Genomic DNA, 16,996 nt, shown 5'->3' with positions numbered 1-16,996 from the left:
ATATATTTATAATTGTTATATCTTCTTCTTGGATTGATCTTTTGATCATTATATAGTGTCCTTCTTTGTCTCTTTTCACAGCCTTTGTTTTAAAGTCTATTTTATCTGATATGAGTATTGCTACTCCTGCTTTCTTTTGGTCTCTATATGTGTGGAATATCTATTTCCAGCCTTTCACTTTCAGTCTGTATGTGTCCCTTGTTTTGAGGTGGGTCTCTTGTAGACAATATATATAGGGGTCTTGTTTTTGTATCCATTGAGCCAGTCTTTGTCTTTTGGTTGGGGCATTCAACCCATTTACATTTAAGGTAATTATTGATAAGTATGATCCCGTTACCATTTACTTTATTATTTGGGGTTTGAGTTTATACACCCTTTCTGTGTTTCCTGTCTAGAGAAGATCCTTTAGCATTTGTTGGAGAGCTGGTTTGGTGGTGCTGAATTCTCTCAGCTTTTGCTTGTCTGTAAAACTTTTGATTTCTCCTTCATATTTGTTTTATTTTATTTTATTTTATTTTTAAACTTTACAATATTGTATTGGTTTTGCCAAATATCGAAATGAATCCACCACAGGTATACCTGTGTTCCCCATCCTGAACCCTCCTCCCTCCTCCCTCCCTATACCCTCCCTCTGGGTCGTCCCAGTGCACCAGCTCCAAGCATCCAGTATCGTGCATCGAACCTAGACTGGCAACTCATTTCATACATGATATTATACATGTTTCAATGCCATTCTCCCAAATCTCCCCACCCTCTCCCTCTCCCACAGAGTCCATAAGACTGATCTATACATCAGTGTCTCTTTTGCTGTCTCGTACACAGGGTTATCGTTACCATCCTTCTAAATTCCATATATATGCATTAGTATACTGTATTGGTGTTTTTCTTTCTGGCTTACTTCACTCTGTATAATAGGCTCCAATTTCATCCATCTCATTAGAACTGATTCAAATGTATTCTTTTTAATGGCTGAGTAATACTCCATTGTGTATATGTACCACTGCTTTCTTATCCATTCATCTGCTGATGGGCATCTAGGTTGCTTCCATGTCCTGGCTATTATAAACAGTGCTGTGATGAACACTGGGGTACATGTGTCTCTTTCCCTTCTGGTTTCCTCAGTGTGTATGCCCAGCAGTGGGATTGCTGGATCATAAGGCAGTTCTATTTCCAGTTTTTTAAGGAATCTCCACACTGTTCTCCATAGTGGCTGTACTAGTTTGCATTCCTACCAACAGTGTAAGAGGATTCCCTTTTCTCCACACCCTCTCCAGCATTTATTGCTTGTAGACTTTTGGATCACAGCCATTCTGACTGGCATGAAATGGTACCTCATAGTGGTTTTGATTTGCATTTCTCTGATAATGAGTGATGTTGAGCATCTTTTCATGTGTTTGTTAGCCCTCTGTATGTCTTCTTTGGAGAAACGTCTATTTAGTCTTTTGGCCCATTTTTTGATTGGGTCATTTATTTTTCTGGAGTTGAGCTGTAGGAGTTGCTTGTATATTTTTGAGATTAGTTGTTTGTCCATTGCTTCATTTGCTATTATTTTCTCCCATTCTGAAGGCTGCCTTTTCACCTTGCTAATAGTTTCCTTTGTTGTGCAGAAGCTTTTAAGTTTAATTAGGCCCCATTTGTTTATTTTTGCTTTTATTTCCAATATTCTGGGAGGTGGGTCATAGAGCATCCTGCTGTGATGTATGTCGGAGAGTGTTTTGCCTATGTTCTCCTCTAGGAGTTTTATAGTTTCTGGTCTTACGTTTAGATCTTTAATCCATTTTGAGTTTATTTTTATGTATGGTGTTAGAAAGTGTTCTAGTTTCATTCTTTTACAAGTGGTTGACCAGTTTTCCCAGCACCACTTGTTAAAGAGATGGTCTTTAATCCATTGTATATTCTTGCCTCCTTTGTCAAAGATAAGGTGTCCATATGTGTGTGGGTTTATCTCTGGGCTTTCTATTTTGTTCCATTGATCAATATTTCTGTCTTTGTGCCAGTACCATACTGTCTTGATAACTGTGGCTTTGTAATAGAGCCTGAAGTCAGGTAGGTTGATTCCTCCAGTTCCATTCTTCTTTCTCCAGATAGCTTTGGCTATTCGAGGTTTTTTGTATTTCCATACAAATGATTTCTCCTTCATATGTGAATGAGATCCTCGCTGGGTACAGTAATCTGGGCTGTAGGTTTTTCTGTTTCATCACTTTAAGTATGTCCTGACATTCCCTCCTAGCCTGAAGAGTTTCTATTGAAGATCAGCTGCTATCCTTATGGAAATCCCCTCGTGTGTTTTTTGTTGTTTTTCCCTTGCTGCCTTTAATATTTGTTCTTTGTGTTTGATCTTTGTTTTGATTAATATGTGTCTTGGGATGTTTTGCCTTGGGTTTATCCTGTTTGGGACTTTCTGGGTTTCTTGGACTTGGGTGACTATTTCCTTCCCCATTTTAGGGAAGTTTTCAACTATTATCTCCTCAAGTATTTTCTCATGGTCTTTATTTTTGTCTTATTCTTCTGGGACTCCTATGATTTGAATGTTGGGGCATTTAACATTGTCCCAGAGGTCTCAGGTTGTCCTCATTTAATTCTTTTTTTCTTTTTTCCTCTCTGCTTCATTTATTTCTACAATTCTATCTTCTACCTCACTTATCCTATCTTCTGCCTCCATTATTCTACTGTTGGTTCCCTCCAGAGTGTTTTTGATCTCATTTATTGCATTATTCATTATATATTGACTTTTTTTTTGGCTTTATCTACTTTTTTTATTTTATTTTTTAACTTTACAATATTGTATTGGTTTTGCTATATATCAACATGAATCCGCCACAGGTATACATGTGTTCCCCATCCTGAACCCTCCTCCCATGTCCCTCCCCATACCATCCCTCTGGGTCGTCCCAGTACACCAGCCCCAAGCATCCAATATCGTGCATCAAACCTGGACTGGCGACTCGTTTCATATATGATATTATACATGTTTCAATGCCATTCTCCCAAATCATCCCACCCTCGCCCTCTCCCACAGAGTCCAAAAGACTGTTCTATACATCAGTGTCTCTTTTGCTGTCTTGTATACAGGGTTATTGTTACCATCTTTCTAAATTCCATATATATGTGTTAGTATACTGTATTGGTGTTTTTTCTTTCTGGCTTACTTCACTCTGTATAATAGGCTCCAGTTTCATCCACCTCATTAGAACTGATTCAAATGTATTCTTTTTAATGCCTGAGTAATACTCCATTGTGTATATGTACCACAGCTTTCTTCTCCATTCATCTGCTGATGGACATCTAGGTTGCTTCCATGTCCTGGCTATTATAAACAGTAACTAGGTCCTTGTTAAACCTTTCTTGCATCTTCTCGATCCTTGCCTCCAGGCTATTTATCTGTAACTCCATTTTGTTTTCAAGATTTTGGATCATTTTCACTATCATTATTTGGGATTTTTTTATCAGGTAGATTCCCTATCTCTTCCTCTTTTGTTTGGTTTGATGGGCATATATTTTGTTCCTTTACCTGCTGGGTATTTCTCTGCCTTTTCATCTTGTTTATATTGTTGTGTTTGGGGTGGCCTTTCTGTATTCTGGCAGTTTGTGGTTCCTCTTTATTGTGGAGGTTCCTCACTGTGGGTGGGGTTGGATGGGTGACTTGTCGAGGTTTCCTGGTTAGGGAAGCTTGTGTCGGTGTTCTGGTGGGTGGAGCTGGATTTCTTCTCTCTGGAGTGCAATGAAGTGTCTGGTAGTGAGTTTTGAGATGTCAGCGGGTTTGTGTGACTTTGGGCAGCCTGTATATTGAAGCTCAGGGTTATATTCCTGTGTTGCTGGAGAATTTGTGTGGTATGTCTTGCTCTGGAGCTTGTTTGCCCTTGGGTGGTGCTTGGTTTCAGTGTAGGTATGGAGGCTTTTAATGAGCTCCTATCTATTAATGTTCCCTGGAGTCAGGAGTTCTCTGGTGTTCTCAGGATTTGCACTGAAGCCTCCTGCCTCTGTTATTCAGTCTTATTCTTACAGTAGCCTCAAGACTTCTCCATTTCCTTTTGAAGACCATGGGCTGTCTTTCTGGGTGCCTGATGTCCTCTGTTAGCATTCAGAAGTTGTTTTGTGGAATTTGCTCAGCGTTCAAATGTTCTTTAAATGAATTTGTGGGGGAGAAAGTGGTCTCCCCATCCTATTCCTCTGCCATCTTAGGATCGCCCCCCGAGTATATGTCTTTTTAGTGTTACGTGGGACAAAAGTGGAAGTACACACAGAGCACTTACGCTGCATTCCAAATTATTAGATTATCTCAAGGGAAAACATGTGAGCAATTGTTTTAGTCAGAAGCCGAACTAGCCACTTTTTCATGGCTGAACAAGCTATTTTGTTTGACAGAATAACTGGCAGAGAAACCATGGTTAATCAGATCTTGGTAGTTGTCAGGTATTTTCTTGGAAATGAATTGAGCCTGCACATCAAGAAAAACAATGGACCATTGTTTCTGATGATAAAAATCTAAGTGTTCAGGCAAAACTTAGAATTTGGGGGCTTCCCTGGTGGCTCAGTGGTAAAGAATCTGCTTGCCAATGCAGGAGACACAGGTTCTATCCCTGATCTGGGAGCTCCCACATGCTGCAGAGCAACTAAGCCCAGAGTGCTACAACTATTGAGCCTGTGCTCAAGAGCAGGAGCCGCAACTACTGTAGCTGGAGCACCTAGAACCCATGCTTTGCAACAAAAGAAGCCACTGAAATGAGAAGTCCATGCACCACAACTAGACGCTAACCCCCACTCTCCACAACTAACAGAAAGTTGGTGCAATAACAAAGATCCAGCACAGCCAAAACAAATAAATAAATAAAAATTTTTAAATATATATATGAAAAACAGAATTTGGGAAACTTGTATCTGCCATATGAGCTGTATGGTTCCCTAGTGCTAAACACTGTTCTGATTTTAAAATATTGGTGGTCATATTAACTACTGTGATACATTTGATATTGTATAATGAAATATGCCAACATACAGAAATCGCCTAACTCAGTGAACCAATTATTTTGCAAAAAGACAAATGGATAATATTACAAAACCATGCATGGGTGAAAGTTCCAACCAAAATGCAGGCTAGACCAGAGGATTTCAATGGAAAAGAATAAGAAAAGTTCATTAGCACATTTTCAGATTTCAAATTGCAACTAACCTACTTTTTTGGACTATAGGTTTGTCTGTATAAGGTCAAATTTTGCTCATATATTTCAACCATACTGAAATATTGCAATAGATAGAAGGCATACATTTATGAGTAAACCCAGCTGTCTTCTAATAAGCCAGCTCTACCCTGATGGTTATCTGAAGACTATGATCAAACAAACACCTCCAGTATCTCCCAAGCTGTTCCTGCCTGTATGTGGTTGAAAGTCTTTTCAATAGCCTAGTATTCAGCTTTGAATACACTGCAGTTTGTCTATAACCTTCAAAGAGTACATGTCAATATCAGGAGCAGGGGGTGGAGACAAATAAAGCAAGTTCAGAGTCCACAATTACAAAATTAAAAGCTCTAGGATGCCCCAGTTTAATCCCCATTTCTTTTCTTGACCTGGCACCTCATAAATTTTTTCCAAGTGCTCTGAGTCTCCAGTAGGAAACCTGATCCCACCCAGGACTGAAGAAACCATGATAAACTCAGTACCCTCAGTCCATCCCTGATCTTTGATCCCCTCTGAGAATGCACTTCTCTGACAGTGAAAATGACCCAGCCTCCTATCAGGAAGAGATGAACTTCAGGATGAACCCACCCTGGGCCTCCCCCTCCCCTTTCCCACAAAAGAGCATCTCCTACAACAGTGAAAAGCTGCATAAAGAAAGAAAATGCCAGGCTGCCCAGGCCATTCTAAGGGCACTCCTGGGGAAAAGATCAGCTGGAAGACTGAGCAGATCTAAGACACTTTCAAATAACAAATGTCAGAATAAAAGACCAAAGTTTAAGTGTACCAAAAACTATCACTGGACTAGGAATTGGGATACTTCATTTCTTGTATGTTCTTTTCAAGTTGAGTGCCTTGGCCAGTTGTGAAACCTCTCTGGATCTTTCTAGATTCTTTCCTCTGAACACATAGGGAAGTGAACATATGATCCTTGAAGACTGTCTTATCTATGACATTCTAGGATGCTTCTCCAGGGGCACAGTTCATCCTTGATTACTCATGTTAGTGGAAAGAAAGCAATTTGAACACTCTAAATATGTAGACAACACAGAACTCGTTTCTCTTTGGCTTTGGAATATATTTCATGACATGGAACGCACAACAAATTTATCTTCTCAGTGATGCCTGTGCTGTGCTGTGCTGTGCTTAGTCACTCAGTTGTGTCTGACTTATTGCAACCCCATGGACTGTAGCCTGCCAGGCTCTTCTGTCCATGGAATTCTCCAGGCAACAAAACTGGAGTGGGTTGCCGTGCCCTCCTCTAGAGCATCTTCCCAGCCCAGGGATTGAATCCAGGTCTCCTGCATTGCAAGTGGATTCTTTACTGTCTGAGCCACCAGAGAAGCCAATGATGCTTAACTCAGGCTAATGTTAAAAACCCAGTTATTTACAACTAATGGTCAAATAACTGGGCACAGTTATTTTCAGATAACTGTGCTCAGATAGACAAATGTACGATAGTATTTCATTGGGCACCAAGGGTCAGAGAGAGCAGGGGACCAGGAATGGGTGCTGGACCAGGATAAACCTAAAGTTTATCCTTTCTCAATACGAGATACCACATCTCTAAAATAGTTTCTGAAGGCAGTGTCAGAGCACTCAATCAGTGAGGCACTGTGCTGGAACAGAGGACACAGAGATGAGCAAGAGAAATCTCTTCTCTCAAGGGTCTTTGCCTAATGAAGACTAAAGGAATGGGGTTTTGAGAGCAATGATAAGGATCAGCACTGGATGCAAGAAGATTCAGGGAAAGGGGTACATCTAACACAGTCCAGTCTTAAGCAGTCATTTAGGACTTCCCAGGCACATCCACAGCTAAGCTCAGACCAGCAACTCAATAGAATCTAAGGAAGTGAGTAAGGGGCCAAACTGAAGAACTAAAAAAAGAAAGTGCATTTCAGACAAAAGCAATCACAGGGCAAAACAAGGAAGAATGAAAGAACATGGCCCTTTCAGGAAGCAAGTAGTCTGAGGCAGTTGAGTTTAAGGGAGCATGTGGTGAGGTATAAGATATAGGACTAGAAAGGCAAGCAAAAGCCTGTGTTCCAAACTATCTTATTCTGAACTAAGTGGGGAGCTACCATAAATTCTGGAAGGTAATTTCAGAGTTGGGGTCCCTCCAAGGCTTAGCATCTATATTAATCAGCTCTTGGCCTAAGGGACAAGTAGGGTTAAAATTCAGCTTGAGTTCTTCTGGCTGAGCCAAGATCCTGATGTGGAGCTGCATCAGCTGGAGAAAAGGAAGCCTTTAAGAAAGCTCATAAAGCAGCCCCTCTGTTCACCACATTGAACCCAAGGGGCTACCTCTGCATTCGCCCAGCAGGTCACCTTTTCCAAGTCACACTAAGTAGTATATGGGCTACTGGCCCTGAATTTAGAACCAGAGAGTCAATGGAGAAAATGAAATTCTAAGTTTATGTGAAAGTCCTTTGTCGGTTGTATGATCCTCCCCATGTGCAAAGTGGAGTAAAGAGAATTAATTTGAGAGCTGAGCAAGATAAATAAGAAATTCTATTAGCCACAGACATTTTTTGCCTACTTACATCTTGTAATATCAAGTTGAGACATTCAGGTCTGGCAAACTCTTCTGGGGAAACCATCTAGAGTAGACTAGCCAGAAGGCATAGTATGAGTAGACATCATGATTTGGTCTGTTCTAGTCACAAACTCCAAGACAGATCTAGCCAGGGGTTCAGAAGAGCTTCAGACAGAAACAACTGGGGAGCCGGCCCTGACCTAAGCCAAATCCTTTTGATCTTGCTGGAGCATGACTTGGAGAAAACACCTGGCCCTGTAGTTCTAAGAGGCCACGTTGGGCAAAACCATAGGGGAGGTTTTTGTAAAGGACTGTAGCATTGTGGGTGGGATACGCACGGTGATACAAAACCCACAGAGACCTGTACAAAAACTTCAGGAGCCCAAAAGACATTTCCCTGGGAAATCCATAGCCTGGCTACCCTGCCCTAGGGAACTAACACAGCAAATAGCTATCCTTCCTTCCTCTGTGACCCAGAAGGGATGCCAGAAAACTGTCCAAACCAGGAGAGGTGACACCCTAACTCTCACCCCCACCCCCCAACTGCCCCTGCCAGCTGCTACTGCTAGCCTCTCTCTCACTGCTGTTTTCTCTTGGATTTTCTCTTGGTATTTCACCCATATTTGAGGAATACAAAAAAGGTGATCCTTGAAAACTATCCTTGTCTTGGTTTCTACTGCAAAAGAGTCATATGGAATTTCTGAACCCAAATTCCTAGAGACATTTGCCTATGTGCTTTGCTATGCAGTTTGGGAAGATGAATTTAAAGACAGGGATTTGGTTTTAGGTCATCACCAGTAGTAGCTGCTCATTCTAACACTGAATATACTATAAATCCCCAGTACAGGACTGGTGTTTCATGCTGTCACTGTGGATATGCCACATGTTATCGGACTTAAAGCAGCTCTGGTGTCTGTGAAGCCCTTGACTCTGGAATAGCTGTGGATCCAAGACCCATCCCCTGGGCAACACTCATCTTCTAAGACTGAGAGTTAAGTGTGTATCTAGGAAATGAGAAAAAATTTAAATAACAGAAAGCAACCATTCCAAGAACTTCACAAAATGTCCAGTACAGGAAATGTCCACCATAAGGAGTGTGTGCTCTTACCTTTTCTTCAGACAGCAACTTTCCAAAAGCAAACCCAAAAGCAATTGCGATTCTGCAATTGACTAAATGAGCATGAACCAGTTGAATGAGCATCAAGTGCCATCTTTCAAAGAGCCAAACCCTTAAGATCCTCCCATCCTCAAGTTGATAGGAAGAAGAAAGGTGGGAGCACTGCTGAGGTTTTTGGAAAGCCCTCAAGCTCTGTGATGAGACTGACAAGCTCATCTTTGGAAAAGGGACCCGCCTCATCGTGGAACCAAGTAAGTAATTCATTTATCTGTTCTTTGAAAAGTAATCCTCCATCTCAGGGGGTGGAAATATCAGGGAATGTGAAACGGGTAGTAATAGCACCAATATTGTGTCAAGGAGAGGTTTGGGGAAGATATGAACTACCGTTAAGCTCCTCCATAGGAACTGGGAGAGGGTTGTTTTTTTAAAAAGTAGATTTGGGGGTTGTAAAAGACCCCCACACAGCTCAGGGAGACTGAAAAAGCTTCTGTCCAATGCCTGAGCTTTGGGTCAGGCTGTAGAAACCACACAATCACTGGCTCAACTCCTCCAGGAGAGTCGTAACTGACCAGATGCAAGGTTAGGCTGAGTCTGGGTGACTCTATCAAGCTGGCTCCAGATAACTCGCTCTTAGGAGAGCCCAGAACTGTATCAGCTTCCTGGGCACAGAGGCTTAGGCCAGGGTAAGTGGGCTGGTGCAGCTCCATTTTTCTTCAGAAAAAGGGAACCAGTTCCAGAAATCTGTTTCTAATTGTTTGCAAATGGAAGTTAGGTGACTAGTGAGGAAGAAAATGGATGTGCTATGCTTTCTTTAAAGCCTATAGGACATAGCCAGGTGTAGCTACCTAAGGGCTTATGGCGTCCATCTTCCCCACTAAGGGTACGCAGTGCCACTCACTAATTAACTGTTATAAAGGAATCGATGCTAATGTTGTCAAAGGTCTGTGCTCAACTCAGAAGGCATCTTCTCGTGTCATTTAAGTGACATTTTAATTCAATTGTGTCTTGTTTAGAAAAAAAAAAGACTGTAATCTCCAGTGGGCAGCAGCTTCCAATTAGAACGTGAAGATTAATATTAATCTAGAAAATGTAATAAACAACACAAACCCCCATTTCAGAGATCCTAGGGGAGTCTGGCAAGGGGATCTTAAATTTGTTGGGGCCCCCTTGTCTGCTGGAGCTGTCTGCTGGGAAAGTAACAGCACAACCTGGCCTGACGCCCTGGTGTTCAGATTGTGTTTTCTAAGGTAAAAGAAAACTATAGAGAAGTGGGGTGAAAGTGTGATGGAGTGGGCTCCTCTCATAGAATGGCTGGGGACAGGACTGTCCTGGATGTATGAATTGAAGGAGGCATAGAATTGAGATCAGATGAAGGGAAGGGGAGAAGTGCAGGCTGGGCACCCGCACCCTCACACACAAAAGGGAGAAGTGGGGCAGGGGCTTTGTATCCAGAAAAAGATGGAGAGCCAAAGTCGGCTAGCAGAATCAGAGCAAAGAAAATCATATATCTATTTTTTTTAATCATAGTAAGATTTGAAAATTCAACTAATTAAGGTTCTTCCCTTTAGAGCTTGTTGGCTCTAAATTTTCTCACTAAAATAAGTTTATCCACCTTCCTGACAAACCTAGTGACTGAGTTCCTTTATCTCCCTTTGTTCACTGAGTTCTTCCTAATGAATTAAGTTCTTCTGTTTACTGACGTACTTGAGCCAATGTTGCCCTAAGTGTAGAATGCATAAAATGTGGTTTTCGGTGGTACATAGACAGACGTTCTTTTCATTTGAATTGCACTATCTTTTAATGGTATCAGCATAGTACAACTAGGTTGTCAAACCTATGTGATTTAGTTTCCTCTTAATTGTATTTTAAGTTCAAATGTGAGTAAATTTCAAGAAAATTATTAAGCAAATCTTATGACTAATGGAAATGACCCAAAATAAAAGCCCCAAAAGAGATGTGATTAATTGAAGTTTAGGAAACACTGAGCTGGTGCCTTCCATTGTCCTTTGAGATGAAAAGATAGCAGGCATCCAGAGAAGGCATATCTTTCAGTGTAGCCCAGATCCAGAATATCTTTGCACAGTGACTTCTTTTTAGCCAACACATATTGGATAAAAAAGGATCACTGCAAATCCAGATCCTTTATCTTCTCAGAAGCCTACTTGCTTTTCATGCTCTCTTTCCTCAGGAGCTTCTATCAAGTTCTTACTTGCAGGGCTCCCCAACTGCACCAAACTAACAGGTCTACACAGACCCACCATCACAGGCCCACCATAGCTTTTAACCCTCCAGATGGAAAAAACCTAGGGTTGCCACTTAACTTCATAAAACAGAACCAGAGTAAGGACCAAATGGCAAGGAATGAAGTACCACAATGTAAATAGGTGCTACTGACCATGACAATGACAGGAGCTTAGAAAGGGTAGTCAGGAGCATTTCATGCCAGTGGGCCACTGGATGGACTTAGAATTATATATACTGTTATGTGATATTCATATATCCTCCTCATATCAACTTGTGCTTTTTGAGAGCCTACTATGTATTGGGCCTCTGGACCAGGCACTTTATTCATGAATGTCATTCTACTTGGTTCTCACATGAATATGTAAAAATTAAGTACTACTACTTGCATTTTTATAGATCAGGAGAGGTTCCGCAAGATCACACAGATTAGCAAAGTTAAAATTGGTATCAACTGTCAATTCCAAACCCTGCGCACTTAAAACACTCTGCTCTTCTAGGGACTTCAGTTGGACTGGGGCATCTGTGGAGGTTTTTCCTGCCTGGCTTTCCCACTCAGGCTCCTAGTGAGCTTCTTTCCAAGCTGCCTACCAAGTTGGAAGCAACAGTTAAGCTATTTCCCTTCCAGCTGCCACCCCCACCACAGTCCTTCACCAAGGCAGAACTCCTGCCCCCAACCAAAACCAATTACCCAAAGAGGCATTCTCCAGGCAAGGCCCATCCCCCACATTACACCCCTCAGGCTCGAGGGTCCCTAAACTCAGAAAGGTTCAGACAATGATCAGAGCATCACCCTTTCCTTCAAGAAAGAGAAGTCCACAAAATCCTGGGCTCATCAGCAGGTTTCTAAAATGCCAAGAGACAGCTTTCCCACTCCCGTCTTTGGCATTCGTCCCCTCTCACTCAGGAGGAGCATCTCCCAGAACAGAGCCTTGACCTGCTGTACTTTCTGCCGGGACCCATTTTCTCTCATGAACTCACCCTAGCTTTCTCGCTCACCTTCTCCAGGTCTTACTCAAACGTCACATCTAGTGAGGCCTTCCTCAACCACCCCCTGTCTGCTGCAGTCCTTGCTTTATTTTTTTTTATTATTATTATTTAATTTTTGGTTGCACTGGGTCTCCATTGCTGTTTGCAGGCTTTCTTGAGTTGTGGCAATCAGGGATGCTCTCTAGTTGTGGTGTGTGGGCTCCTCATTGCAATTGCTTCTCATTTCAGAGCATGGGCTCTACACACCTGGGCTCAGTACTTGCCGTGCACAGGCTTAGTTGCCCTGTGGCAGTTGGAATCTTCCTGGACCAGGGATTGTACCCATGCCCCCTGCATTTTCAGGCTGAGTCTTAACCACTGGACCACCAGGGAAGTCCACTTTGCTTTTTTTTTTTTAAGTGGCATTATTCATGTTTTACGGGAGACCTTAACTGTCTATGTTAGAGACTCTAGGATAACCATTATTTAAGGTAAATGTTCCATGGGGTCACAAAGTCAGACACAACTGAGCGACTGAACACATACATGCATAGCTTCACAGGGCTGTCCAAACAAAGGCCCACAGCCTGGGCGGCTTAAGCCAGAAGCTCATCCTCTTGCAGTCTGGAGTCCAGCTTGCTTTATTTCGTATAGCCTTCATCTTCACCCAAAACTTTGAATGCTTATTTATCAGCTATCTCCCTTGTTCCATGAGGACAAGGGCTACATTGAAAGCAGTAAATAAATATTTGTTGAATGAATGAATAGACAAATGAAGGAATGGATGAGAGGACAAGTCAGCAGTGGTATAAGGCAAAAGGAAACAGAAATGTAAGCAAGCTAGTCACTTTCAGAACCAAGCCCGATCCCAGCTCACAACCTGTGACAAGTCACTGGTACTATACACAGGGCACTCTTCTAGGTGCCAGGGAATCAGCATGAACAAAAAGACAGAAATCCATGCCTTGTTGGAGCTTACAATGTACTGTAAAAGACAGATGATAAACTCACCAAATAAAATATATAATGTTTTAGGTGGTGATAAGCCCTGTGAAGGAAAATAAACCACAGAAGAGAAATAAAGTGTATCAATAGAAGGGGGCAATGTGCAGTTTTAAACAAAGAAGTTATAGAAGGCCTCATTGGAAAATTGACATTTGGGCAGAGATGCGAGGGGGTGACGGAGTGAGTTGTGCAGATTTCTGAAGGATGAACACTTCTGGGCAGAGGGAACACAAGCCCTGCCCAGGGTACGTTAAGGACAGCAAGGAAGCCTGGGTGGCTGGAGGAGAATGAGTGACCGGGAGAGAGTTTACAAATGAAGTCAGGTTGATAATGTAGAAAAGATGGCTTGTAAGTCACTGTAAGGACCTGTACTTTTGTTTTTTTGTTTTTTGTTTTTTGTTTTGTTTTGTTTTTCATGAATTTTTATTTTTTTATTTTTTTAATTTATTTTATTTTCTAACTTTACAATATTGTATTGGTTTTGACATATATCAACATGAATCCACCATAGGTATACACATGTTCCCCATCCTGAACCCTCCTCCCTCCCCCCTCCCCATACCATCCCTCTGGGTCGTCCCAGTGCACCAGCCTAGAGCATCCAGTATCGTGCATCAAACCTGGACTGGCGACTCGTTTCATATATGATATTATACATGTTTCAATGCCGTTCTCCCAAATCATCCCACCCTCTCTCTCTCCCACAGAGTCTAAAAGACTGTTCTACACATCTGTGTCTCGTTTGCTGTCTCGTGTACAGGATTATTGTTACCATCTTTCTAAATTCTATATATATGCGTTAGTATACTGTATTGGTGTTTTTCTTTCTGGCTTTCTTCACTCTGTATAATAGGCTCCAGTTTCATCCACCTCATTAGAACTGATTCAAATGTATTCTTTTTAATGGCTGAGTAATACTCCATTGTGTATATGTACCACAGCTTTCTGGACCTGTGCTTTTGGATTTAAGAGGGAAGGTTAGAGAAGGAAATGGTGGTCACACCTGACCCTGGTAAGAGACCAGAGGAGACAGAAACCTGGATTCCAGTCCTCACTTTTATCCCAAACACCAAAGAAACAGGATCCTCTCCTGTCTCAGCAACCTCTCCCTACACCTTGCCCTGGGGAGCTCTGAGCTTAGTGTAATTACCTTCTCCTGCTTCAAGTAAAATTTTTACTCTGAGTCTGACCCTAATAAACATTCTAATACTTACACTGAACATTTACAGAATGCTTTATATATACACTCTTTCGCTTAATCTTATAACCTCTCAATACAGAAGACAGTATCCTCATTTTATAAAAGAGGCAAATGAAGCTCAGTGACCTTAAGGAACTTGGCCAAGATTACACACTTAGTAAGAAACTGAGTGGAATTTGATTTCAGGTTCTCTGATTCCTTTCTACTTCACACAACTGAGAACCACTCTCCATTTTAGTGATTCTCAGAGTATGATATGCAATCCTGTATGGGCTGTAAACTGATCTGAAAAATCTGCATATTTTCTCCCTGGATTTTTTGTAACATACAGCAATTTTATAGACTCTGGTTTTTACATATGACAGAAGCTATTTTAACTGTCATATCTAAGTGTAAGTACGCCATTAAAGTTTGCTCAAATTTGAAACTCATGAATATATTATTAAAATGTTATTAAAATAAACTTTAGTTCTATTTTATACCAAGTCTGGCTGATGCACAATGCTTGTCAATGATACAAAGCTCTGATTGGATAGGAAATGGAATTCTCCTGAAAGGTTCTGAGTGGGGCTCATAACTTACTAGATCTTGCCCCATGTAAGTATACCCCAAGGGTTGAGAATTACCATTCTATGACCAACAGGATTCCCCGGTGGCTCAGTGGTAAAGAATCCACCTGCAATGCAGGAGCCACTGAGATGCTGGTTCATTCTCAGGGTCAGGAAGATCCCCTGGAGGAGGGCATAGCAACCCACTCCAGTATTCTTGCCGGGAGAATCCCATGGACAGAGGAACTTAGCGGGCTACAGTTCATGGGGTCGCAAAGAGTTGGACACGACTGAAGCAACTTAGCATACCCTCATGCACTCTAAGGCCAATAGCCCACCTTTTTTGCTTCAGACTGGAAATTGCTTTTCAATATCTCTTATTCAGACTGCAAATCAGACTATAACATGGCAAAAGTGTAGATTTCTATTTGACACAGGAATCACTTCCTGCTTTGTCCTGAAGGGTAGCTCCCAAGACAGAAGAAGAAAGAGGTTAAGCAGATGAGACAGAAAATCTCATCCAATGACTGTCACATGACTTGGGGCCAGGGTTGCGGTAAGGAAAAGGCAAGGCAGTTTTTAGACTGGGTTTATCAGCTGTGCATTATCCACTAATATTTGGCAAAGGAACCTATCTGAACGTGGAACCAGGTAAGTGACTCGGTTTTATTCTTCTTCTTCTTCTTCTTCTTCTTCTTTTGACCACTGTATCTGTCAATTATCTTTGTTAAATATTTTCCCAATTCATCAGTTTAGGAAACACTTCTCAGGTTGTTGAAAGTCCCTCCAGCAAGTGATTTAGCAAGGGATGGTGGAGGAGCAGGGACTGAGTTTCTGACAAAATCCAGGGTGGGAATGCATTGTAGTAGTCTTCTTGGTCCACTCTCCATCCCGGAGTGTCTGTAAATGGCATTTGCCATTTACAGATCTGGGCCATGACCAGACTTGTGTTACAGCACATCTAATAAATGTGAGGAGCACTGGCAAGCATGTTAGGCCAAGAATTGAAAGACTGAGTTCTAATCCTCCTTTTTGACCAGCTCTGTGACTTAACTTCACAGTACTTGAGTTTCCCTCTAGCTGATTCAAATGATTTCCAAAGTGTCTTCCAGCTTAGCACACTATGATCCTGAGTGTCAGCCAGACCAATTCTAAGGGACAATGTATTAGGAAAAAAAAGAAAGCCCAGTGATGTGAATGTCTTATGATCCAGTGGGAATTCTGAGATTTAATGAAAAATGATGCTGAAAATGGAGTCCAAACTCTGTCTATATGCCCATTACTTAGGCTTTGTGTGGCCAAGGAATTTTGACAAGTGGCAGCTGAAGCTCCTCTCAGTCCTGTCATCTATTACTCTGGTTCAATGGATGGGAACTGGGGTCTGGAGACCTAAGAGTCAGACACAGCTCAGTCACTATCTTAACTGCTCTTTAGCTCCAGTGACTTCATCTGTAAGACGGATCTAATAATATCAGCTCGTGGAGCTTGTTATGATGGTGTCTGTTGAGGTAGTGTAAGCACAAGCCATCTGGAAGTAGTAAAATACTTATAGAAATGGCAGACTTCTGAGAGTATTGGGATCTTTTTAAAAGACTCCCAGTCTTTTGCAGAAATGACTTTTGGTCCAGCCATCATGTCCTTCCAACTCTAACTGAGGCATAGTCCTTTCTGATTGACTTGAACCGTACAGCTGTGTTTCTGCTGAAAATAGCCATTTGACATTCTCAGCAAAACCAAATTAATTCCTTTCTCTCTGTGAAAATATGACTGTGAAGCAAGATCTTGGGGTAAGAGATGACAGGTTGAGGAGATAATAGCAGTAAACCCTGGGACTTCCCTAAATGCCAACACTCAGAAGATAACACACATCAAAGAAGCTGCCAAAATGAAAGGCTTAGATCTCAGAAACCCTTGTAGAGCTCTGTGTATCCAGGTAGCCCATCCACTTCCAAACAGATGGACTAGGCAGGGAGAAGACAGGTAGTGAGGTTTTGGGTCATGATGTCTGAAATGGTGTGCTGATAACAAAACTTGTCTTTGGAAATGAGACTCAACTCATCATGGAACCGAGTGAGTTATGCATTTTATTTAGTGTGTATATTCCCTTGGACTCATGGTACAGTCCTGAATAAGCAGAGCTTCTTGAGAAGTTAGAAGGTTCTAAACGGGAAATCCGTTGTCATTGCTGTTGTTGCTGTAGAGTCA

The 16,996-nt window shown here is 41.7% G+C and overlaps 1 gene segment (V, D, J or C); it reads left to right on the top strand.

Annotated features, from left to right (window-relative positions):
• Window positions 1–16,996, top strand: part of LOC113899945 — a 1,425,504-nt gene that overhangs the window by 1,312,056 nt on the left and 96,452 nt on the right.

The sequence above is a fragment of the Bos indicus x Bos taurus genome, chromosome 10 (genome assembly GCF_003369695.1).
Source record: "Bos indicus x Bos taurus breed Angus x Brahman F1 hybrid chromosome 10, Bos_hybrid_MaternalHap_v2.0, whole genome shotgun sequence".
NCBI classification, from domain to species: Eukaryota; Metazoa; Chordata; class Mammalia; order Artiodactyla; family Bovidae; genus Bos; species Bos indicus x Bos taurus.
This window is presented reverse-complemented; position numbering and strand designations above follow the sequence as displayed.